At 42.8% G+C, this 24,907-nt stretch overlaps 1 protein-coding gene and 1 long non-coding RNA gene across 3 annotated transcripts in view; both read right to left on the bottom strand.

Annotated features, from left to right (window-relative positions):
* The window catches only part of PRDM16 (PR/SET domain 16), an 895,576-nt gene that overhangs the window by 373,406 nt on the left and 497,263 nt on the right, over positions 1–24,907 (bottom strand). The window lies entirely within an intron of this gene.
* On the bottom strand, positions 3,869–13,513 carry LOC115482640. The gene is made up of 3 exons (XR_003944116.1): positions 13,446–13,513; positions 6,923–6,925; positions 3,869–3,882 (listed from the first exon to the last, which is right to left on the bottom strand). It is a non-coding gene; the product is annotated as an uncharacterized LOC115482640 (long non-coding RNA).

The following is a 24,907-nucleotide window of genomic DNA, read 5'->3' as shown; positions in this document are numbered from 1 at the left end:
CCTGAGCCAGTGCCTCACCTGAGCTGGCCATGGGAGGAAGACACAAATATTTAACTCTCTCAAGTAATTCTGTATCAATAAAGCCAAATGCAGTGAGCTCTCTGATTAATGCATTCACCATGTTTATTAATTATCTTGATGCCATTCTCCTGTGCCTTTAAGCACACAGAGAGCTATTGACACCTCATTCACACCTCAGTAAATAAAAGAAATACCCAGGTGTGCATAGCTGATGGTAAGAGTGGAAAGTTCAGTTTGTCTTTCTTTTATCTTCTGGCTTTCCTTGACATAACACTGGGAGGGGATTTGTGATCCATCATTTGACTGAGCTCTAGAAGGTGCCCTGCTCAGCATGTCTGCATGACTCACTATCAGCACTGTGGATGCTCAAAACTCTGGCGCTGTTCCGAATTGTACCGTAAAAATACTGCGCAATCAGCGCAGCGAAGGAACTCCCTGACACGCAATGCTAATGAGATGAAAATATAGGCAGGCTCATCAGGGCCGCCAAGAGACGCAGCTGGGCCCGGGGCAGGACTGTCGACCGCTGCCCCCCCCCCACTCTGGCAGCCCCCAACATTCGGAGGGCCACCTTCACATTCGGGCCACCGCCACATTCGCCCGCCCCTTACCTTCCTGTGTCTGACTGCTCCTCCCTTGGTCCTTCATCTCCTGCTCCTGTGTGCTGGGACCTGGATGATTGCATTGACGCGATAACCCAGGTGACCCGGGTTATCGCATCAATATAATCATCGAGGTCCCGGCGCACAGCATGGGAACAGGAGAGAGACAGACCCTGAAACAGGCAGGCAGGAGGAAGAAGGTTGCTGGCGCCGGGCCCCCCCCCCTCCTTGGAGGCCAGGCTCGAGAAATTTTGCCCCCCCCCCGCCCCCACCTCTCGGCGGCCCTGGTACTCATAGCATCGACTATTAGGGACTTCAGTGGGAGGATTGTGCCTGGCGTATGCGCTCAAGAGTTGTGCTTTATACGATTTTTATATGCTTTAAGTAGGCCTTGATGTACAGAGTCTGGATAGATAAGATCCATTCCAGGTAAGAAGGGGTGTAACGGGTACAAACGTCTATAAAGACCAGAAAAGTAAAGCCCAACAGTAATCTTTCATCCTGCAGTTCAGTCTACTACTATCTCTCCACAGTACCTCACAAGTAGTAGGGTGTGAACATAGTCATTGAGATAATGAGAGAATACAGAACTGTAGGATTATACCTGGAAAAGCTGCCAGCATGCTTTTATGTCTGAGAAGTTTGCACAGGTGTGACCTGACCTGGCTACAATCTGGCGAAGAACACTTAGAGCTGTCTGCCGGGACCAAGGTTTTCTAATTGAGCTGAATTGTTTTATAAAGCTACACTGTACCTCTCAATCAGACTTTACTCACAGGCTCTTTGAAACTGGAGGACACAGAAAATAAAACAAGAGACGTGGAGGGGCATAACTGAACGAAAAAGTCTATCTCCATGGGCTTTTATCTCCGAGAACGGGTCCGTGAAGGGGCGGACTGAACCGTATTTTCGAAAAAAAATAGACGTCCATGTTTTATTCGACAATTTGTGAGCTGGGCGTTTGTTTTTCAGCGATAATGGAAAATGAAAGCGCCCAGCTCAAAAATGAATAAATCCAAGGCATTTGTTCATGGGAGGGGCCAGAATTTGTAGTGCACTGGTCCCCCTCACATGCCAGGACACCAACCAGGCACCCTAGGGGGCACTTTTACAAAAACAAAAAAAAAAAGGTAAAAGAGCTCCCAGGTGCATAGCACCCTTCCCTTGTGTGTTGAGCCCCCCAAATCCCCCTCAAAACCCACTGCCCACAAGTCTACACCATTACTATAGCCCTAAGGGGTGAAGGGGGGCACCTACATGTGGGTACAGTGGGATTGGAGGTGGTTTGGAGGGCTCCCATTTACCAGCACAAGTGTAACATGTGGGAGGGGGGGATGGGCCTGGGTCCACCTGCCTGAAGTCCACTGCACCCCCTAATAACTGCTCCAGTGACCTGCATACTGCTGCCAGGGAGGTGGGTATGACATTTGAGGGTGAAAATAAAAAGTTGTGAAACGGCATATTTTGTGGTGGGAGGGGGTTTGTGACCACTGGGGGAGTCAGGGGAGGTCATCCCCGATTCCCTCCAGTGGTCATCTGGTCATTTAGGGCACTTTTTGGGGCCTTATTAGTGGAAAAACAGGGTCCAGGAAAAGTGCCCTAAATTCTCGCTAAAAACGCATATTTTTTTTCCATTATCGGCGAAAGGCGCCCATCTCTGATCGGCCGATAACCACGCCCCAGTTCCGCCTTCACCAGGCCTTCGACATGCCCCCATCAACTTTGTCCGCATCCGCGACGGAGTGCAGTTGAAAACGTCCAAATTCGGCTTTCGATTATACCGCTTTATTCGTTTTTGTGAGATAAACGTCTATCTCCCGATTTGGGTCGCAATATAGACATTTTTCTTTTTCAATTATAAGCTGGATAATGTTCCAGGCTAGAGAGAGAGAGAGAGACCTGGGAGATGCCGAGACAGGACTGGCTTAAAATAAAAAGAATGTGTACATCAATAATATATAATACTTAACATTTCTAGAGCGCTACTAGGGTTACGCAGCGCTGTACAGATTAACATAAAGGACAGTCCCTGCTCCAAGGAGCTTACAATCTAAAAGGGTGAAATGTCAAGTAGGGGCAGTCCAGGTTTCCTGAATAGAGGTATGATGGTTAGTTGCCAAAGGCGACATTGAAGAGGTGGGCTTTGAGCAAGGCTTTGAAGATGGGCAGGGAGGGGGCCTGGCGTATGGGCTCAGGGAGTTTATTCCAGGCATGGGTGAGGCAAGGCAGAAAGGGCGGAGCCTGGAGTTGGTGGTGGAGGAGAAGGGTACCGAGAGGAGGGATTTGTCTTGAGAATGGAGGTTACGGGTAGGAATGTAAGGGGAGATGAGGGTAGAGAGGTAGGGAGGGGCTGCAGATCGAGTGCATTTGTAGGTTAAAAGGAGAAAATCAGTAGAAGGTCAAAGGATACATAAAAATAAAAAGGAGAAAGGTCCCCGTTTCAGACCGCTGAGGCAGGCATTCAGCCAAAACATGGCTGCATCTGGGTCACCACCTCTTCTTTATATGTTATTTGTCTAAACATTGCACCCTTCTTAGTACTGGTATTACAATATTATCTTGGTCAATAATGGGTTAAAAGACAAAAGGTGTAGCTTGGGTTTGACGTCCAAAGTAGCTTCAAGGACTAGGTAAAAACAGTGATGAGCACAATCAAACATCTAAACAGCGAGTGACCGACTCACTTGCAAATGCGCAGTAGAAACTTCCCTCTCTGGCCCGCCCCCGCATCAATACGTGATCAGAATTTTGTCTGCTTAAGCACCGCATTTCCTTGTAATGTTCCCAAGGTGTAACAGAATTCTCCATAAAGGCTGTTTCACCTGACTTCATTCTGCCTAGTGTAGAGGAGCTGACCCACTTAACGGTTCCACAAAGCATCAAATGATCTATGTAGTTTTCAAAAGCAGACATGGCAAAGCGGGTGTCAATCACTCAGTGTCCATTAAAGGGTTCCATAGCATCTGTTTCTGCACCTGCTGAATAAAGAACAGCAGCAAGGGAGGAACAGTCGGCAGTAAGATAGCAGGGAGGGTCAGGCCCCACCAACCTGAAGATCAGTAGGATTTGCAGAGGGGGGGGGGGGGGCCTCAATTTTGAGGCATAAGATGAAAAAAATGCCCTGCAGGACTAAAATCATTGGTATTGGGTGAGGACATCAGCACAGAAAGTTACAGAAATAAAAAAAACGTGTAACTTTTTTCAGATTGCGTATGGCCCCCTAACATAAAAATCAGCCATTCTCCACATTTTGGATTTGCTATTTTAGTCACCGGGCCCTGACGTCCAGCACGGACAGGCATAGGACAGGACAGACTGTGGGAGCAGACAGGCAGGAAGAGGCTTGCTGGTGCCAGGCCCCTCCTTGGAGGCAGAGACAGAAAGGTAACGAGGTGGGTGGGTGGGAGGCAGTGGCGGCGTGAGTGGGGGGTGGCATGTGGTGGTCCAGTTCTGCCCCGGACCTGGTGGTCCGGTTCTGCCCCAGGCCTGGCGGTGTGTATTGGCGGCCGTGTTGCCAAGACTTCCTGAAGAAGTCTCATGAGACTGCCAAGACCTGCGAGGAGGGTGGCGGTGGTGCAGGAGGGGGGTGGGCAACGGCGCAGTGGTGGGGCGACAAACAGTGGCTGGGGAGCCCCAATGACCTTTACTCCCTGGGGGCTCCAACCACTGTCAGTCCACCCCTGGGTCCATGTATTTACACATACCCTATAGCTGGCATAAGTGGTTGCATCTAAATGCTACATGCATTATATCGGGTTTAATTTGTAGTCTATAAAAACATCTAGAAAGGGCATCTACTTTCCCTGGTAGAGTAGGCTCCTACCAGCGCCCTCAGGGCACTTAATTCTTGGTACCCTCTTATAAGATTGCCATGTAAATGACTTGGCAGTGAGGGTAAACAGCCTCAAAGCACATTATAATTCCATGGTGCCTTAGTCCTAGCCAACTCATTCCCCGTCTTCCCTGTCTCTCCCCACCTTCATTTTCCAGCTTTAATATGGGGATTAACTTAAAAAAAAAAGAGAAATTTCTGGGGTGGAGGGAGAAATTGTAGGCTAAAATATATGCATCTTGGTTGGTGCTTATTAATTTATTCACTTTTAAAATTTCATCTCGGGTGAAAACAGAATGGTTCTTCACAGTTCTGGAACAAGAGCCCTAGAAAAACGGTCTAATACCTGCAGTTAATAAGCAATTTATCTTCCTAACATAATTCACAGTGACAAACAATTTGTTAACTTTAAGCACCAGAGTATATGTGAAAAATGTGATTTGGGAAGGGAATAAGAGTCTCAGAGCTCTGATCATTAGTTCTGGAGTAGCTGGTGTCATTCACAATTATAGGGGCGGGATCAGGAAAGGTTATGAGTCTTAGGAAACAGATCCCCAGAGCATTGACTTTACAACCACTGGGGATACTGCAAATGATATAAACCACACATTCCCCCCCCCCCCCCCCCCCCCCCCCCCCCCCCCCCCCCCCCCCCCCCCCCCCCCCCCCCCTATGATCATCAAGAAAATATTAGAAAGACTTTGTGCTGGATAATGAACAATAAGCACATTATTGCATGCCTGAATGTTATCACAATGTTGCACCATTTGCTACACGCTCTCATAAGAAGTGAAGTAATTGCTATATAAGGTAAATTTAATGGGCCTGATTTATTAAATGGTTTCCCATAGGTCCATAATATAGTCCAACCCTTGGGTAATCAACTGAAAATCCAAAATCATACTGTTGAATGGAAGATCAGTTGCCTAATGGAAGATATTCAAGGACATTTTAGAAGTATCTGTACTTGGAAATAGCCGCATTTACATAAGCAGTTATTTCCATGTGTAGATTTCAAGGGGGTATAGTTTGGGCAGGTTGAAAAATTGTACTTGTGGCTCCCATTTTGGAGCGGGAATACATACATATTTCAACAAATTCCTGGCTAAGGTTTTGCACCTGCTCCAAGGCACAGGAAAGTGCCAGACACCTGCTTGTTGGGATCTTCTCCACTGATAGAGGTTGTAAAAAAACTCCAGACCGCCCAAAATAGAGCAGCCAGGCTGCTATTCAGCAAAACACGCTTTGAAAGTGCCAAACCCCTCTGAGAAAAGCTGCACTGGCTCCCAATCAAAGAACGGATCATCTTCAAAATCTGCACCTTAGTCCACAAAATCATGTACAGCGTAGTCCCAGGATACACGACAGACCTTACAGACTTACCAATAAGAAACAAAGTCAGATCATCAAGATCCTACCTAAACCTACACTACCCAAATTGCAAAGGACTGAAATACAAAACAACTTACGCAGCCGGCTTCTCCTACATAAGCACACAAATATAGAATGGGCTCCCAAAAGCTGTGAAAACAATCCACAACCACTTGAACTTCAGGAAATCACTAAAAAACAACCTCTTCAAAAAGGCCTACCCCAATGACCCAATGTAACCCTCTTCACCTACCAACACAGCATGACTATGATCGAACAGGACATCACGCAATCTTCATCCATTCCAACCCTCCACTTATACCTCATACGATCACTATACAACTATACAATTTTGTATTTGTTATCCACTGACTGGGCAAATGCCTTTGACGGTACTATGTAAGCCACATTGAGCCTGCAAATAGGTGGGAAAATGTGGGGTACAAATGCAACAAATAAATAAATAATATTAACCTCTGTGGTGTCAGACACCACCTCAAACTTGGCACCTTAGTTGACTCCTCTTGTACGTGTATCTTTGTGAAATACAGTACCTACACATATTGGGGTGAATTCTATATATGGCACCAAAACAATCAGCACAGGTAAAAGCATTATTCTATAAAGCATGCTTAACATTAGACGCGGTCTATAGAATAGCGTTTAGACCTGGGAATCATGGTTAACTTTAGGCACAGCCATTTTCACCAACAGAAACATTGTGAAAATGTAATTAGATGCATATTTTATTTATTTATTTATTTGCTGCATTTGTATCCCACATTTTCCCACCTATTTGCAGGCTCAATGTGGCTTATATTATGCCGCAACGGCGATCGCCATTAATGGAATGAGAAGTTCAGATTATTGATACAATTAAGGTACATAAAAATAACAGAAAAATAGGGAATAAATAAACAATTCATATCAGGCATATGAGATCAAGGCTAAGTATCACTCTTTTTATTATTCAATCTATAGATGGACGTAAGACCTCAATCAAACATAAGATTTTTATGTAAATAAAATAGCCTCAACAGCCCAGGGAACCTAACATTAGGACTCCACTGAAATGGCCAACATCATAGGCTCCTACCGCCTTCCAAAAAAATCACAGACATCAAAAAACTCCCACACTTGGGGAGAAAAAGATTCTGTGAGCAAACAACGGAAAGCGGAGTATCTTCCAATGTCAAAAAAATGATCAAAGTCTATACACTTTAATGTATAGACTTTGATCATTTTTTTGACATTGGAAGATACTCCGCTTTCCGTTGTTTGCTCACAGAATCTTTTTCTCCCCAAGTGTGGGAGTTTTTTGATGTCTGTGATTTTTTTGGAAGGCGGTAGGAGCCTATGATGTTGGCCATTTCAGTGGAGTCCTAATGTTAGGTTCCCTGGGCTGTTGAGGCTATTTTATTTACATAAAAATCTTATGTTTGATCGAGGTCTTACGTCCATCTATAGATTGAATAATAAAAAGAGTGATACTTAGCGTTTTTGAGATATATTATTGCACTCTGGGCAGTTTAAAATATTTTTGATATGAGATCAAGGACAAGGTATAACATACAATAATAATAATGTGATTAAAGTAACCTAATAATAAGAGTTCAATAATGGTTTGTTCTGGTGTAGTTTTGAAATTAAGTCTTTTAAGAAGGATTCATTTCATAAGCCTCTTTAAACAGGTTAGTCTTCAACAGCTTCCGGAAGCTTGTCAGATCGTGCGTTGTTTTTATAGCATTCGGTAATGCGTTCTATATTTGCGTGCAGACGTAGGAGAAGCTAGATGCATGTATTGCTTTATATTTAAGTCCTCAGCAATTGGGATAGTGGAGGTTGAAGAAAGTGCGTGATGAAACTTTTGTATTTCTTGCTGGTAAATCTATTAGATCTGACATATATGATAGGGCCTCTCCATGAATGACTTTTTGAACCAAGGTGCAGATTTTGAATGTAATTCGATCTTTTAGTGTAATTTTTTTCTGAGGGGTTTGGCGCTTTCATATTTTGCTTTTCCGAATATGAGTCATTCTATAACAAGTAGCATAAATATTAGGAATGCTCCCATTGCACCCATGACCCTCCCATTTCCATACCCCCTTTTTGAACTTGCACCTAAATTTACAATGCATAATTTTGATGAAATCTAATTGGTGCCAATAATTGGTTGTTCACAAGCCAATGATCGGCACTAATTAGCTCATTATTCAATTAAATTGCACGTGCAAATTGGACACGCCCAAATTTGCATGCACAATTTTAAGTAACTTTTAAAGAATTAGGGGGATAAGGTCAGATTCAGTAAATGGCGTCTAAAGTTAGACAGGAGTAAAAAGTAGACGCTGACCAAAGACGAATCACCACCGGAGATATGAATACAACAGTCTTTATTTGTGATGAATAAAAGACCTGACACAGGCCGTGTTTCGACGATCAAGAGCGTTTACATCAGGGGTCAAACAGTAAACTCCAAATCTAATGGCGGGACCGCAGCCCTGCTCATGACTAGAAATGTGTGCAAGTACCTTTATGTTTGTGCAGCGCTGCGTACGCCTTGTAGCGCTATAGAAATGCTAAATAGTAGTAGTAGTAGTAAGTATTTAAGGCAAGCAAACCAGCTTCTTGCAACGACTGTAGGAACAAAAAAATCAAAACACGGCCCGTGTCAGGTCTTTTATTCATCACAAATAAAGACTGTTGGATTCATATCTCCGGGGGTGATTCGTCTTTGGTCAGCCTCTACTTTTTCCTGCTGTGTTTCGTTGTCGTAGAGGATTTTCCTGCTTTGTACTTTGGGTCTAAAGTTAGGCACCATCATGATTTGCACTAAGATAGTATTCTGTAAAGAGTGCAACTTTGGGGTCCTTTTATAAAGGTGCGCCTGTAAAAAAGCCTTTTGTTTATTTTTGCCGTAAATGGACATGCGGCAAAATAAAAAAAATGCCGTGTGTCCATTTTGGGTCTGCGACTTTACTGCCAGCCATTGACCTAGTGGTAAAGTCTCATGCGGTAACCAGGTGGTAATGACCTATGCGTGCCAAATGCCACTTGGCGCACATCTGAAAATATAAAAATTATTTTTCTGCCGCCCATATTGGACGCATGCCAAAAATGAAATTACCACAAGAGCCACGTGGTAGCTGGGCGGTAACTCCATTTTGGCGCTCATTGGGCACGCGTAGACACTTATGCGGCTTAGTAAAAGGGCCCTTTTGGGTGCAAATAGTTACACCTCCCAAAAGCTGTATAAATGCTCATGCCCACAATGGGGCTAATTCTATAAGGGGATGTGTACTTTAAGCAGCAAAGCCTGTATCTACTTTGGAGTATTTTAATCATTAACAGACGGATGTGGCAACATATGTGCAAACATGATCCCTTACTGAATAGCTGAAAAGTACATGCAATGGGAGTGGAGTAGGCTAGTGGTTAGAGCACCAGTCTTGACATCCAGAGCAGTAGCGTAGCCACAGGTGGGCCTGAGTGGGCCGGGACCCACCCACTTAGGGCTCAGGCCCACCCAACAGTAGCACACATTTAGTGGTAGCTGGTGGGGATCCCAAGCCCTGCCAGCTGAAGACTTCCCCCTGATGGTAACGAAAACGCTACTCTCCACAATAACGGCACCTGCGCATGCTCAGTTTTCACCTGTCTCTCACCTATCCACCCCCATCCTGGTAGACTGCCACTGAAATGCTTTGATGTTTCACTTATATATGCTGTCGTCTACCAACATTTGCTTATTTCCGATCTGACGAAGAAGGGCAACCTTCGAAAGCTAACCAAGAAATGTATTATGTCCAATAAAAAAGGTATCATCTTATTTTCTTTTCCATGTTTTATTTTGTTTTATTTCTATTGATTACCTTTAAAAGTGGACTAACACGGCTACCACACCTCTCTACCCTCCATTTACAAAGCCGCGCTAGTGGCTGCAGGTACGCTAATGTTGACGCTAATGTTGACAGAGCCCGTATACTTTGAAGCATTCTTCAAGGAAGCCCCGTCACCTCTGGTAGCCGACACCATGAAGTTAGCATCGACAGAGGGGGAAGAAATCAGTATGGGTCCCGCCGGAATCCCAAGCTGACCAGCGTTGCCCTGCTTCAGAGCTGGAATGGCAGCAGGGGTCGAGGAAAACTCCTGAACCATCTCTCTTCTCTTGCCTATCTCAGAAACAAGCGAGAAGACACTCTGAGTCAGTTTAAGTAGAGCAGAAGCGGAGCTACAACAGGTACAACCTGCCTCTAGGGCACCATCTTGGATCTCTCAGTGCACGTAAATTCTAATTAGTGCCACTTAGTGCCAATAATTGCTTGTTATTGGCCAATTATCGACATCAATTGGCTTGTTAATCAGTTAAGTTGCATGCACAATTTGGGTACACTGCTAAATTTGTGTGTGCGGCTTTAGTCACCATATATGGAATTTCCCCATAATGCCCTTCAGTAAAAGGACCTATACATGCATATATGTGCAGTTAATTGGTGCATATATATGTATTTTATAAACGATGGTCATAAGTGCCAATCCTGCTTCTGCTCCTCTAGGAATCCCTTCATGTATATCACATGATTCCCATGTGATGACTTTTACGCTTGTATACTGCAGACAATTTTAAAAGAGTCCATTAGAGTGTATACAACACTGTTTTACATGTTCAAGCTGCACATAAAATTATCCCTAAAGGTACATCTTTCTGCTATGTGCTTGTTTGGCTGAAAGCATACAGTGCATTGATATTTCCCTAGCATGGGTTACTTTCTCTGCTAGATAAGGTTCACCACCCTTCAGTGAGAAAGCTACTTTCAGAACTCCTGCTCGCTAACCGCAGCTGCAGAACTGAACAGTGTCAACCTTTATCCTGCTAGATATTTTTGCTTTCCTGTAACACGAACCCCTTGTCCTTTACAATACTTTGATCCAACCACATTTATCCCAAAAAGCAGCTACATTTTACAGCTTGACCTTAGCCTACATAAGTATTATCAAGAAGGCAAAGAGAAAAAAAAAGTGAAAAAAAGTGTGTTCGTTTTCAAATGCAATAAAATTATGAGAGTTTAGAAATACTGGCAACAGCACAGAAATAGAAGCCCACATGATCATTCAGGGAATTCCACTCATCTCAAGGAGGCTTCTTGATCGCTATCTACACTGGCCTTCATAAAGACATTCTGGATGAAAAAGGCAGAAGGTCTTGAGATGTTCGGTTTTGCAACATTAAGTTTTGTGCAAACACACTAGACTTAAGTTGTTTGTTGATATAGTGAAATAAGGCCAGCTGACAGAAATATAGACAGTGGTGGTTTCACTTACGAAGAGAGGCTAAAAAGGTTAGGGCAGTGGTTCCCAAACCTGGTCTTGGAGGCACCCCAGCCAGTCAGGTTTTCAGGATATCCACAATGAATATTCATGAGAGAGATTTGCATGCACTGCCTCCACTGCATGCACATCTCTCTCATGAATATTCATTGTGGATATCCTGAAAACCTGGCTGGATAGCCTCTAGGACCAGGTTTGGGAACCACTGGGTTAAGGCTTTACAGCTGAGAGAGTACAATAGAAGTTTATGAAATTATGAGTAGGGTGGCTTGGTCTAGCGTGGACTAAGTTCAATCTGTCAAAAAAAGAAGATGCTCCATGAAACAAATGACAGCAGATTGAAACCAATTCATAGAAGTTCCCTCCCCCCCCCCCCCCCCCACAGCGCACAATTTAGCTGTGGAATCTGCTGGAGGATGTGGTCAAAAAGACCAATATAGTTTAGTGTATTTTTGGTTGTTTTCTTTGAAGTCAGTGAGGATACATCAGGACAGTTTACGATAATTACAACACTTAAGAAATATAAAAGAAAAAAAAAGTACACTCACTCAAAGAAAGTAATTACAGTAATGTGTTCCATGCTCTGGCTTCCCAATCAGATCTCAAAGTCCCTAGCTTTTTCCATATACCAAAGAAAATATATAGGTCTTAAGTGCTGCCTTAAAATGGAAACAGTAAGGTTCATTCCTCAGGTGACTTGGAAGCAAGTTCCATTTTGATGGTGAGAAGAAAAGGCCATTCGCCTTATTATCTCCAGGTGGTGAGCAGATGGTGGAGGAAGTGCCAACTGATTGGTGTATTGGGAAATTATCAGATGGGGAATTGAGGATGGAATAAACAGATTCAAAAAACAGGCAGTTGTTCTAGTATGAAAAATCTTATGGTCAAGAACTAGGGCCTTGAATTGTATTCAGAAGGATATAGGGAACCAGTGAAACTTACTTGAAGCTGTCTTCTCATGGATTTGTAACTTATGGAGAACAGATTGGGGTAGACCAAAGTATAGAGAGTTGCAACGGTCCAGTTGGTTCAAAAATGAAGCAAAGACTAATGTTTTGAGGCCTTCAAAAGAGAAGAATGGTTTAACAGATTGTGCCTGTCTAAGAGATGACTTCAAGACACCTGCAAACTGAGGTTCAAAACAAGAGAATCTGTCTTACAGCTCAGAATTGTTGTACAGTTGTACATATTAATCAAATGTCCATCAGTGTTAGGCTACAACCTAGGGAGGGGGGGGGGGGGGGGGGAGGGATATCTTGTGACTTACATTGCTTTTGATTTCGATGGATTTAGTTTTAAGCCATGTTGGGCTAACCAAGTAGAAATCATACTAAGACTGTTATTTAAATGGCCTACATCAGGATTTAAAAGAGGATTGGACAAGATCCTGGAAGAAAACTCTACATAAAATGATTATCCAAGTAGACTTAGGAGAGCCATTGTTCATCCTTGTGAATTAGCTGTGGGAATTACATGTACTTTTTGGGATCTGTCAGGTACTTGTGACTTGGATGGACCACTGTCTGAGACAGGATGCTGGGCTTGATAGATCTTGGTCTGAGTCAGCATGGCTTTTCATTTTGGTCCTGTTGCAAATAAGGTAGCATCACAATTCAAAGGGGATGGCTTCTGTCAATTGTTGAATAATTGACATATACTTTTCCTTTTGGTGTGCTTCACTAAAGGCTCCTTTTACTAAGCGGCGGTAAGCCCTATGCGGGCTTACCACTTGTTATACAGGAAGTACTGCTCTCTAAACAGGAAGTAAAGTTGGGCTACTGTAGCAGCCCAGCTGTACTTCCCACCCCTAGCATGCTGGCGGTAATCAGGCAGTGCTGCGCGCTGCCTGGTTACCGTCGGATTAACACAGGAGCCCTTACCACCACCTCAATAGGTGGCGGTAAGGGCTCTCCCCCCCCCCCCCGAAATAGCTGCGTGGCAAGTGCTTTACTTGCCGCCTGGCCATTTCCTGTCAGAAAGCGAGACTTCCCTTTTACCAGCTGTGGTAAAGGGGTCCTCAGCATGTGTGTAAAATACGCGGCGACGCCAGCTCCAGCCGCCTTTTAGCACAGCTTGGTAAAAGGGGCCCTATATGAGGATACTAGGACATACTGCATGGGTCAATCATTCTGCAACACCAACACCTGTCATCTTCTATGTTTTCTTTAGTCAGATTTTAACCAGCATCTCCCAGATTCTATATATGGTATGCATGCAATTTAATTGAGTAAGGAGCCAATTATTGCCAATAATTGGGTGCTAAACAATCAATTATTAGTGTTAATTGGCACATGCATCTTGCTAGGTGCTATTCAATAAAGATGGCAAGCAAATTTTTTAGTGTACAACTGAAAGGGGCGTGGCCACGGGAGGGGCATGGGCAGGTCAGGGGTGTTCACTAAAGAATTTGGGGGATTCTGACCTAAATTACACCCAAGGATTTACACCAGGTTTCATTTGGTTGAAACCCTTGTGCCCAAGGTTGAGCGTGGATCCCGGCCCTACATGCTATTCTATAAATAGCGTCCAACTCAGAGCACTGTTTGTAGAATTGCGCTCAGCACGCATGTTTTCTGTGCCCACATCTGGGTGCCATTTACTGAGGGGTTCTTTTACTAAAGGTGTACTGAAAATGGCCTGCAGTAGTGTAGACGAGTGTTTTGGACGCACGCAGATCCATTTTTTCAGAGCACCTGTAAAAATCCCTTTTTTAAAATTTTGACCGAAAATGGACGTGCGGCAAAATGAAAATTGATGCGCGTCCATTTTGGGTCTGAGACCTTAGCGCCAGCCATTGACTTAGTGGTAAGGTCTCACGGCCACCCATTGACTTAGCGGTAAGGTCTTACATGTTAAATGCCTTTTACCACCCGGTAGTACCATGTGCCAGAAAATAATTTTGATTTTCTGGCACGCGTAGGGGATGCGCATCAAAAATGAAATTATCGCCCGGACCACGAGGTAGCCAGGTGGTAACTTGGAATTGGTATGCGTTGGATGGGCGTAGGCCCCTGAATCTAGTCCCATATGTATAAGTAGGCCAGTTTAGGATTCATCCACAATTTCACAATTGCAGTTTCGAGAAATAAAGCATTAGTCCATATTATACAGGGATTCAACTATGCTAGTAACTCATATCATTGCTGAAGATTTGCTGCCTTTATCCAGCTCAGTTTAAGGAACAATTTCTCACCATTATACCTCAATGATTGTCTTAGTTGCTGAAACCTGGTCTGTTCTTCTGGGGGACCAAAAAGCCAGTCAGCTTACCTATCAGTCAAAGAGCAGCCGCTCGGGAGCAGTTTGATAAATGGCCGGTTTAGGGTACTGTCATGCCAGTTTTGCCCTCTGGGAAATGTGGGAGTCAGCTGATTACCAACCTGTGGCTAAGGCGGTGATCAATCAAGCTGATCAGATATGGCAAACACGGTACCTTGATATAAAGAAGATGTCTTACAGCGCAGTTTGAGGTTAACATGACAAATGAGAGGGTAGGAAATACAAGAGAAAAACAATATCACCAGAATTCAGGGACCTTATAGCAACATTATTAGACCTTTTAACATGTTCTCTTGTTTTCATTCATCAAATTGCTCCTCTGTACTTACAACTTTATAGCTATACGCTAACGAGTCCTGAAATGTGGTTTTGTATGGATTTTTGACTGTGCATTTTTTTTGTTTAGAGCATTTTAGATTTTGCTAATGTGCTGGGTCTTCAAGGTACAATTGTTATTATTAATATATGCATGTAAATAACATTTATTTTCTGTGGTCACATATTAAGGGATAGTTGAGATCAAGCATAAAACGCTCAAATGATGGATAGATGTTTAGACGGGTAGGTAAACACAGAGTCTAGTACATGTTCTATGAATCATATGGAGATTAGATTTCTTTTTATCATATGTTATGTAACATGTAAAATATTTTTACTCATTATTTTCTCATATGCTATATCATGTAGATATGTGTCCATGACTATTTTATGAAAGGGAGTTCTATTTGGATTGTATAATGCATTATTTTTATGTTTTTGTTATCTTTACCCATTATGAATGTCCTCTTGTAACCCGCCCAGAACTTTAGATGGAGCGGAATTGAAATTTATGAAATAAATATGGCATATAGCAGTAAATTTGAGAATCTGAGATCATACTCTATATACCCTGGCTTAGGAACAAGGTTCATTCCTGTCCATGGTATGTGCAAAACTAACTCATTTGGAGACATTGTTTCTGAGCGAAAGTGGCAGCCTATGTTATTAAAAATAGCAATAGCAATTCACAGGAAAGTTCACTTGAATTCTTATTTATCAGTATCAACACAGCTATGAAGATTTTAAATAAGCCTTATCAAATGATTCAGAAGGATGTGCATGCATTCACATCACCTGGCAGCAATTAATGAAGTCCACTGCTGTGCCCCCTAGGATGCCCGGTTGGTGTCCTGGCATGTGAGGGGGACCAGTGCACTACAAATGCTGGCTCCTCCCACGACCAAATGCCTTGGATTTGTCCGGTTTTGAGATGGGCGTCCTTAGTTTCCATTATCGGCGAAAACCAATGCCGGCCATCTCTAAGGTCGACCCAAATGTTGGGATTTGGGCGGTCCGGACCGTATTATCGAAACGAAAGATGGGCGCCCATCTTGTTCGCTAATACAATTGGCTCCGCCCCTTCCCGAGGCTGTCCCCGGAGATTGGCGCCCTTAGGAGATGGGCACCTCCATTCGATTATGCCCCTCCAACTTGGTCAATTTGGAGTTACCGCTCGGCCCTTGAGGCAATTTCAGTTTTGCTGCACATCGGTTATGAGTGTCGGAAAAATTTTTTTATTTTCTGGCAACACAGCAGAAACCAGGCGGTAATCATCATTCTACGTGCGTGGACGATTAGAGCACAATTACCGCCTGAGACCTTACCGCTAAGTCAATGGCTGGCAGTAAGGTCTCAGACCCAAAATGGACATGCAGCAATTTTTATTTTGCTGTACGTCCATTTTCGGCGAAAATAAAAAAAGGCCTTTTTTTTACAAGCACATTGAGCAATGGATCTGCACGCGTCCAAAACACACACCTACACTAGCGCAGCCCATTTTTCAGCGCATCTTACTAAAAGGGCCCCTTGGGCTTTTAAATGCGTTTAAACTCAGATTTTTTTTTTTAGAACTACCACATATGCATATATAAATGGATTTTACATAACTAGATATCCATGGGGAGCCAAGTAAGAAAGAAAGCTGCAAAACTCAACTTTTTGTCATTTCAAGGCATCTTTTACTACACAGTTGTCTCCATCTCTCCTGAAAACCCCAGGTCTAAACGAGCACAGAGCTGACACACTTGCCATACAACAGGTGCAGAATTTAATGCTTAAAAATGCAAGTCTCTTTCAATTGAAAGGAAAACTCTGGAACGAGGGGGCATAGGACGAAGGTGAAAAGTTATAGACTTAGAAATAAGCTGAGGAAATACTTCCTCAAGGAAAGTGTAGTGAATTCATGCAACTGCTTTCCAGTGGAAGTGGTGGAGACAAAGACAGTATCCAAATTCAACAGAGCTTCGGACAAGGTACATAGGATGGCTAAGGGAGTGATAGGGAGAGTAGATGGCATGGATGGACAAACTGGATTATCTGCCTTCATTTTTTCTCTGTTTCTGTTTCTTTATAAATTGAAACCTCCAAAATATGAAAGGGACATTGACGTCTTTGTAGCAGCAGAAAAACAGATGACATGGCATTTGAAACCAAAGCTCGTAATAGACTCTACACAACTCTTCCTCTCTACGATTCCCCAATGTGTCTATAACATGTGAACCTTATCCGACCACATCAACTCTTTGTATTTGTTTCTCTACCGGAGATGGCGAACGCCTCTACGGTACAATGTAAGCCACATTGAGCCTGCAAATAGGTGGGAAAATGTGGGATACAAGTGTAATAAATAAATAAATAAATGTTGCATCTAGCTTTTCTAAACTATGGAGTAGATTCAGTAAATGGCACCAAAAAACACTGCTGAAAAAAATCTGTACTGAGCACTATTCTATAATTAGCCCTCCGAGTTACGTGACATTTACCCCCAAATTATATATATGGCGCCTTAAGTTGTGTGCACAAATTTGGCTGCATGGCCAAATTGTCCACATGACTTAATTGAACAAGCCAATTAACACCGACAATTGGATGTTAAGCAATTAGCGGCACTAAATGGCTTTAATAAGAATTTACATGCGCAGAGTTCTGGGCAGGGACGTAGCTACGTGGGGCCATGGGGCTTGGGCCCCCACAGATTACAGCCTGTCCCCCCCTACATTTGACCCCCCTGCCATCGCCGCCTGCCCCGCCGCCGCATCAGGTACCTTGTTTGCTGGCAGGGGTCCCCAATCCCCGCCAGCCGAAGAGTTTTCTTCAGCGCCGGTCGACTCTGGTGCCTTCGTTGTGGGATCATCTGTTTCTGACGCCTTACGTCCTGCACCGTGCATGTAGCCTCGTGCAGGACGTAAGGCTTCAGAAACAGATGATCCCACAACGAAGGCGTCGGAGTCGACCGGCGCTGAAGAAAACTCTTTGGCTGGCGGGGATTGGGGATCCCTGCCAGCAAACAAGGTACCTGATGCGGCGGCAGGGTGGGGGGCGGGCGGTGGTGGTTTTTTTTTGCAGTTGTGGCGGCTGTCCAAAGTGGCGTGTGGCGGGTTGCGGTTGCGGCGGCGGGGGGGGTCCAAAGTGGCACGTGGAGGGGGGTCGGTGGTGGGAAGGGGGGGTCGGCGGTGGGGGGAGGCGGCTAAACAGTGCCCCCCACCTTGGGCTCTGGCCCCCCCTCCCGCTGAGGTCTGGCTACACCCCTGTTTCTAGGTGTAATCTAAAACACCATGTGCATAAATTCTAATGCACACAGTCAACAAGGGGGCATAATCATGAGCATGGAATGGGCAGATTGTGGGCATTTCAAAAAACTATGGAGTCCTGTTACTAAGGTGTGCCAAAAAATGGGCTGCGCTAGTGTAGGCGCGTGTTTTGGGTGCGCACAGATCCATTTTTCAGTGCGCCTGTAAAAAAGGCCTTTTTGAAAATTTTTTCCGAAAATGGACGCGAGTCAAAATAAAAATTGGCGCGTGTCCGTTTTGGGTCTGAGACTTTACCACCAGCCATTGACTTAGCGGTAACATCTTGCGCGTTAACCGTGTGGTAATCATCTATGCACCTGGTTCCTGCCACACACCAGAAAATAAAAATTATTTTCTGTCACGCACAGTGGACGCGCATCAAAAATGAAATTATTGCAAGGGCCATGCGGTAGCCGGGCGGTTACTCCAAATTGATGCATGTTGAGCATATGTAGGTGCCTCACGCGGCTTAGTAAAAGGGCCCCTTTGCACACTATTATAGAATACACCCGATCTACACCTAACTTAGGTATAGGTATGTAAGCCTAGTTTTAGGTGGCCTAAATGGGTACACCTAAATGTTAGGCACAAGAATGGTGCATGAGCATATTCTATAAGCTATACCTAACTTTAGGCTCAGTTTATAACATAGTATCTTGAGTAACATAGTAGATGACGGCAGAGAAAGACCTGTACGGTCCATCCAGTCTGCGCAACAAGCTAAACTCATATGTGCTGCTTTATGTGTATACCAGACTTTGATTTGTATCTGCCATTTTCAGGGCACAGACCGTAGAAGTCTGCCCAGCACTAGCCCCGCCTCCCAACCACTAGCCCCTCCTCCCCCCCACAGGCTCTGCCATCCAATCTCCGCTAAGCTTCATAGAATCATACTAACCTCGTGGCTTTGCGTCACTGATTTTTAAGGTGCCATATAAAGAATTTTCCCCTTATAGGATAGCGCTTAGAGCCAACGTCTGCACCAAACATTGGGTGTGAGGATTTACACCAACGAAAACCTAGTGTAAATCCTGGCACGTAGGTTAGGCACGGATCATTAATGAATGCCCCGACCCGCTTGTCACTATTCCCTCTCTGTTCAGCAGGTGTCCTCCAACTGCATTGCTGCCAGTAGGGGGTGCTGCTTCAATATTGTGTTTTCAATTGCTAAGGACAGGCAGGTTACCTGGAGTCCTGCAGAACTTGCCCGTCTCTGGCAGGACTGTAGGTGGAAGACTTCCACTCAGCTTAGAGGGAACAGTGCCACCCGTGCCCCTACTGTGGCCATACCCCCTTTTCAGTTATGTGCTATAAGAACATACATGTGGATCTTTATAGAATAACATGTAGCAAAATGCACATGCAAATCCAAATTACATAAGTACATAAGTATTGCCATACTGGGACAGACCGCAGGTCCATCAAGCTCAGCATCCTGTTTCCAACAGTGGCCAATCCAGGTCACAAATATCTGGCAAGGTCCCAAAAAAGTACAATACATTTTATGCTACTTTATTCTAGAAATAAGCAATGGATTTCCCCAAGCCCATTTTAATAATGGTCTATGGACTTTTCCTTTAGGAAGCCATGCAACCCTTTTTTAAACCCCACTAAGCTAACCGCTTTTACTACATTCTCTGGCAACAAATTCCAGAGTTTAATTACACATCGAGTGAAGAAATATTTTCTCCAATTTGTTTTACATTTAAAATTGATAGCACCCAATTATTGCTGCTAATTGGTTCGTTAATCAATTTAATTGTGCACGCATTTCAGGATAGTGCACAATTTTTCGTGCATAAATTTGCACACTATTTATGGAATCTGGGGGTATATGTATATTTCCAGTGTAAAATAAGAAATACATGCATACCTTAGAGGCCAGCTTAAACTATGCCTAAACATGTTCCTTTGAAAACCATGTGTGCTGCAGACATACATATGCAAGAAACAGCTCTTCAAATATTGTTGGTTAGATCACAGGGCCATTTATACAAATAAACCCACTACTTACATGTACAAATGTCAGACAAGCCTTCTAAAATTACCTCCTATATTTATCTATATAAGCTATTAGAGTAAATTTCTTATTAGTATTGCTAGAGCTGGATAAAATGGTTAAAAAAGGAGTTAGGAAATCCAATTTTGAATATCAGGTGATATTTTGTTCACATCATGAAAGTCTGTTCAGACTAACACATATTCTGACATGTCTCCTAAGTATGTGCTCTTTGAATAGAAAGAATAAATTCCACACAATGAAGCTACAAAGTAGTAAATTTAAAACAAATCATAGAAAATATTTCTTCACTCAATGTGTAATTAAACTCTGGAATTCTGTGCCCGAGAATGTGGTAAATGCAATTAGCTTAGCGGGGTTTAAAAACGGTTTAGATATCTTCTTAAAAGAAAAGTCCATAAGCAATTATTACAGTGGACTTGGAGAAAATCCACAGCTTATTTCTAGGATAAGCAGCATAAAATGTATTGTACTGTTCTGGAATCTTGCCAGGTACTTGTGACCTGGTTTGGCCACTGTTAGAAACAGGATACTGGGCTTGATGGACCTTCGGTCTGTCCCAATATGGCAACATTTACGTTCTTATCATTTTGGAATATTTAGATACCTATTCGAAAGGGTGAAACAAATTTGCCAAAATGTATGCAATAAGATTCAAAAGTAGAATTATTTCCCCATCACTATTACTGTATCATTAGCATTCAGGGCCTCATTGAAATGATCTTATGTATTTTCATTGATAAATTAGTGTTCTTGTCATGTTAGTCTACTTGAATGTGCAGAAAGAAAGGTCAGTGAACACAAATAATTTCAGTGTGATTCCTTCGTATTGGACTAATTTAATACAGTTAATTTTTAAGGGCTAACGGAACCCCTCCGAAAGTTAAAGTAAACACTAAAATTATTTAAAGCATCAGCGTGTGCCTTTAATAGTACAATCTCTGTTGAGTATTATTTGAAATATGAAAAGAAAATGAAAAGTTTGCCCTAATCATTCGCATGATATTAAAACCATATACAAAAGAGGACTCCTTTTACTATGGTGAGCTGAAAAATGGATTGTGGTAGTATAAGCACGTGTTTTGGGTGCGCGCAGAATCATTTTTCAGCGCACCTGTAAAAAAGGCCTTTTAAAATATTTTTGCTGAAAATGGACGTGCGGCAAAATGAAAATCAGCATGCATCCATTTTGGGCCTGAGACCTTACTGCCAGCCATTGACCTAGTGGTAAAGACTCGTGGTAACCGGGCGGTAATGACCTACGCGCGTCAAATGCCACTTGGCATGCGCCCGATACTCACACCTGAAAATAAAAAAAAATATTTTTCAGACGTGCGAATTGGACACACGCCAAAAATGAAATTACCGCAAGAGCTACACAGTAGCCGGGCGGTAATTCCATTTTGGTGTGCGTTGAGAGCGTGTAGATGCTCGTGCGGCTTAGTAAAAGGGCCCCTGAAAGAAATTTGAGGTTTCTGTCTTTTTTAGACAACATTTTAAAGCAACAACGGCTTACAGATTTATGCCAGCAATGAGTTTTATTCTCCGACACTTCCAAATATAATTTGAGCAAAGGCTGTTTAAATGAATCAACAGATGTGGGAAGAAACTCTAGTTATGGGATTTCACACAACAACATAGAACCCCTATCATACACTTCGATTTATAGGGCCCGAATAAACAGAGTGTTCCCTTTTTCCTTCGGCATCAGTGTGTCTTTGTACCCAGAGGATGAAGCATCCATCATGTTATTACACACACCGCTGTCGGTAATTCTGGGGATCTTGTAACAAGGGCTGTTGTGCCTGTAGCCAGCAACTAATGTTACTCACTTGACTGGTTTTGTGAAAACGATGGGAAGGGGATGGGGGGGGGGGGGGGGGCTTATTTGGTAACAAAATTAATGTGAAGTCTTAAACTAGACCATAATTTATTGCTTCCATAGAGACTAGTTTTCAAATTACAGCTAATGCAATTACGTATTTCAGAATTTTTTAAAGCATCAATGTTTGAAATCATAGAAAATCATATAGATAGATAGATAGATAGATAGATAGATAGATAGATAGATAGATAGATAGATAGCTGCAGTGCACTTGATTTTGAAACATGGTTCAGTTGAGTGGCAGCTATACCAGCCTACATATTAAACCTGTAAAATCAACAGAATATTCAAATTATTTGTATAACAAACTGTGTAAAATATTTTTTATTATAGCATATCTGTTCTTTGTAAGCATACCATGTTGAGTCAGATATGCAAATATGCCTTCCCTCCCCCACTGAGCCACCAGGACCCCCATCCTTTCTCCACCCACCTCCTCAACAATGCCTTTGCGAAACCGAAAATTCCCAATGTAACTGCTACAGACTTCAAATATTGATATTTTTCCCTTCAAAAGGAGAAAAAAAACCCAGATGCTAATGTTCAGAAGAATGTAATGGAAAAGCTACTAGGGGAAGGAGAGAAATTACGCCCCGATAATGACCGCCGAAGTTGCAACGTGTCAGTTATAGTTACTTTTTACAGATAGATTTTTGACTCTATAATAATCACGCAGCTAAGATACAAGGTCTCTCTTTGGCAATAACCTACATGACATGGCTTGGAAGGCAGGTGTTACTGTAATTAGCTATTGTTTGACTATCAAAAGTCAGAGCTGATTAAAGGCACTAAGTACAAGCGCACTATTTTATTTCAAGGAATATTATGAACTGCATGCTGGGGACTCTTTCACTGTGGACCTTCCTTCCGGAGTCTGCTAAGAGCCCATGCCAGCAGTAATCAAAACTAAAATCTACATAAACCTTCAGGGTTTTTAATTCAAGCAGAGCCCTTTCATTAGAAATATGTTACTTTATGAAATCTGGTCACCAGCGAGGGGAAAAAATGTGACTTCTTAAGAAACGTGAATGGCATCTCTTTAGTGATTAACCCAAGATTAATGGAGGCCCCCACTGGTAGCTCAAAGTCCATTTTATTGCTAATTCATTTAGGTACCGTTTCAGATGTACTTGATGAAAATCACCTGCTAAGAAGTCATGTTTTGGCAAGCAAGGATAGCCATTATGGTCAAATTCTAAATACAATTTTTATTAAAAGAGCTTTGCAGAGCATGTTGTATTAGTGAGCTTTCTAAGCATATCTTATTTAATGTATTCAATTAGTTAAAAAAAATTGGGGGGCTATTTTGTTCTTACAATATTTTACAAAGCTATTCTTTTTTCATTTGGATTTCTTTTTTTCTTTCTGGGGAAATATTTTATATGCATTTGAGGAGGATGTATGTATGTATATTATACACACGTGCGTGTGTGCGCGTGTGTGTGTCTGTAGTACAGCTGCTAACAAGGGGAAAAATCCCCAATGAAAAATAGTTAAGATTTTGAAATAGCATCTGAGACAATGATATTGTGTGGGATTTTTTTCCTCGTTTTTTTAATGCAGTAATGGCAGCTGAAAATCGGGCAAATGCGTATGAAAACAGCAGAAAGTCACTTTTTATGACTCACCGGTGCAAAGTGTGGACATTGCACGTAGGACTACCAAATAGGAACCCTGAACCCTAGTTTTCCTTTCATGCAACCTTGCTGCTTTTTCTTCTTGTAATCTAATCTCATTTGTTTAGAAAAACAAATCACCTTAAACGGCTCTAGAACCTGATCTCCAAAGTCCTTCCTTTGGTGACTATAATTTTCTGAGTGGGGTCTGCAGAACGGTGATCTGTGGTGTGTATACATATCTTGAAATATTGTTGTGTTGTTGTTTCAGGGAAAAATGCATTGAAACAAAACGTGGCCCCTTTGTGTTTTAGCTTTTCTCGCTCTTTATTCTCGAGCCCTGCAGGTGTCCAATCAGAGACTGACCTCCTGTTAGCAGATGAGAAAGTTGAAGGGAGAGGAACAGCAGGCACCCCATTATTCCAGTATATTATATATATGGATGTTATATGCAATTTTTTCCTTGTAAAGAGTATAGTGTTTTCAATTAGCATACACATTTGTAGGGAAATGTTCTAGATGCATACAGTTTTGGCTTGCTGGACTGGCTACCAGTCAGTTTCAGCTAATGTGTCAGGACTGGCTGACGGGCATGCAGTTTCTGTGAAACTACAACAATAAAAACTCTCATATGACCATCATGATTTAAGATGGGCTCCAGAAAATCCTTGTGTCCTTGTTTAGCTGGAGGTGCTCATGTCTGTAACCCAAAAAATGTTAGCTGGGAAGGCTAGTAAGGAACAGGGGCCTGCAGAAAATAAATTGTTCTACATTTGTTTAATACCTGGGAAATGGTTATATACACATACCAAACCTCTTTCAATAAAATCTATCGGTGGGGAATTAGGTTTATATGAAAAGTAGTGAATCATGAGCAGGAATTAAAAAAACAAAAACAAAAATGTATTTCCTGATTTGAATAGTATCGATTATATTCTAAGGCATGTCTTATGAATAATAAAAAAAGTCGGCAAAAGTGGGCGCAGGGGGAGAGGAGGGTCGCTGGACATGGGTGGCTGCAGGGGAGCCGAGGAAAACCTTGCTAGCGCCCGTTTCATTTGTGTCAGAAACGGGCCTTTTTTTACTAGTGAATAATAAAAGTCATGACAATAAGCATCCATGAAAATACCCAGAGTATCCCTGAAGCATCTCTGTGGCCAGATGCATTAAATTTTTAGTTGTTGCATCGAAATAAAGGGCCTCTTTTTTTAAAGCCACGCTACACGTCCCTGTGTGCTAATGCCGACAAAGCCCTTTCGCTTTGAATGGGCTCCATCTGTATTGCAGCACGGCTTGATAAAACAGGCCCAAGTCCCTTTCTGTCTCCCCTTCTCCTCCTTCTTCA

The sequence above is a fragment of the Microcaecilia unicolor genome, chromosome 13 (assembly GCF_901765095.1).
Source record: "Microcaecilia unicolor chromosome 13, aMicUni1.1, whole genome shotgun sequence".
In the NCBI taxonomy this organism is placed as follows: domain Eukaryota; kingdom Metazoa; phylum Chordata; class Amphibia; order Gymnophiona; family Siphonopidae; genus Microcaecilia; species Microcaecilia unicolor.
Note: the sequence above shows the minus strand (reverse complement) of the source record. Positions and strands in the feature narration are given on the sequence as shown.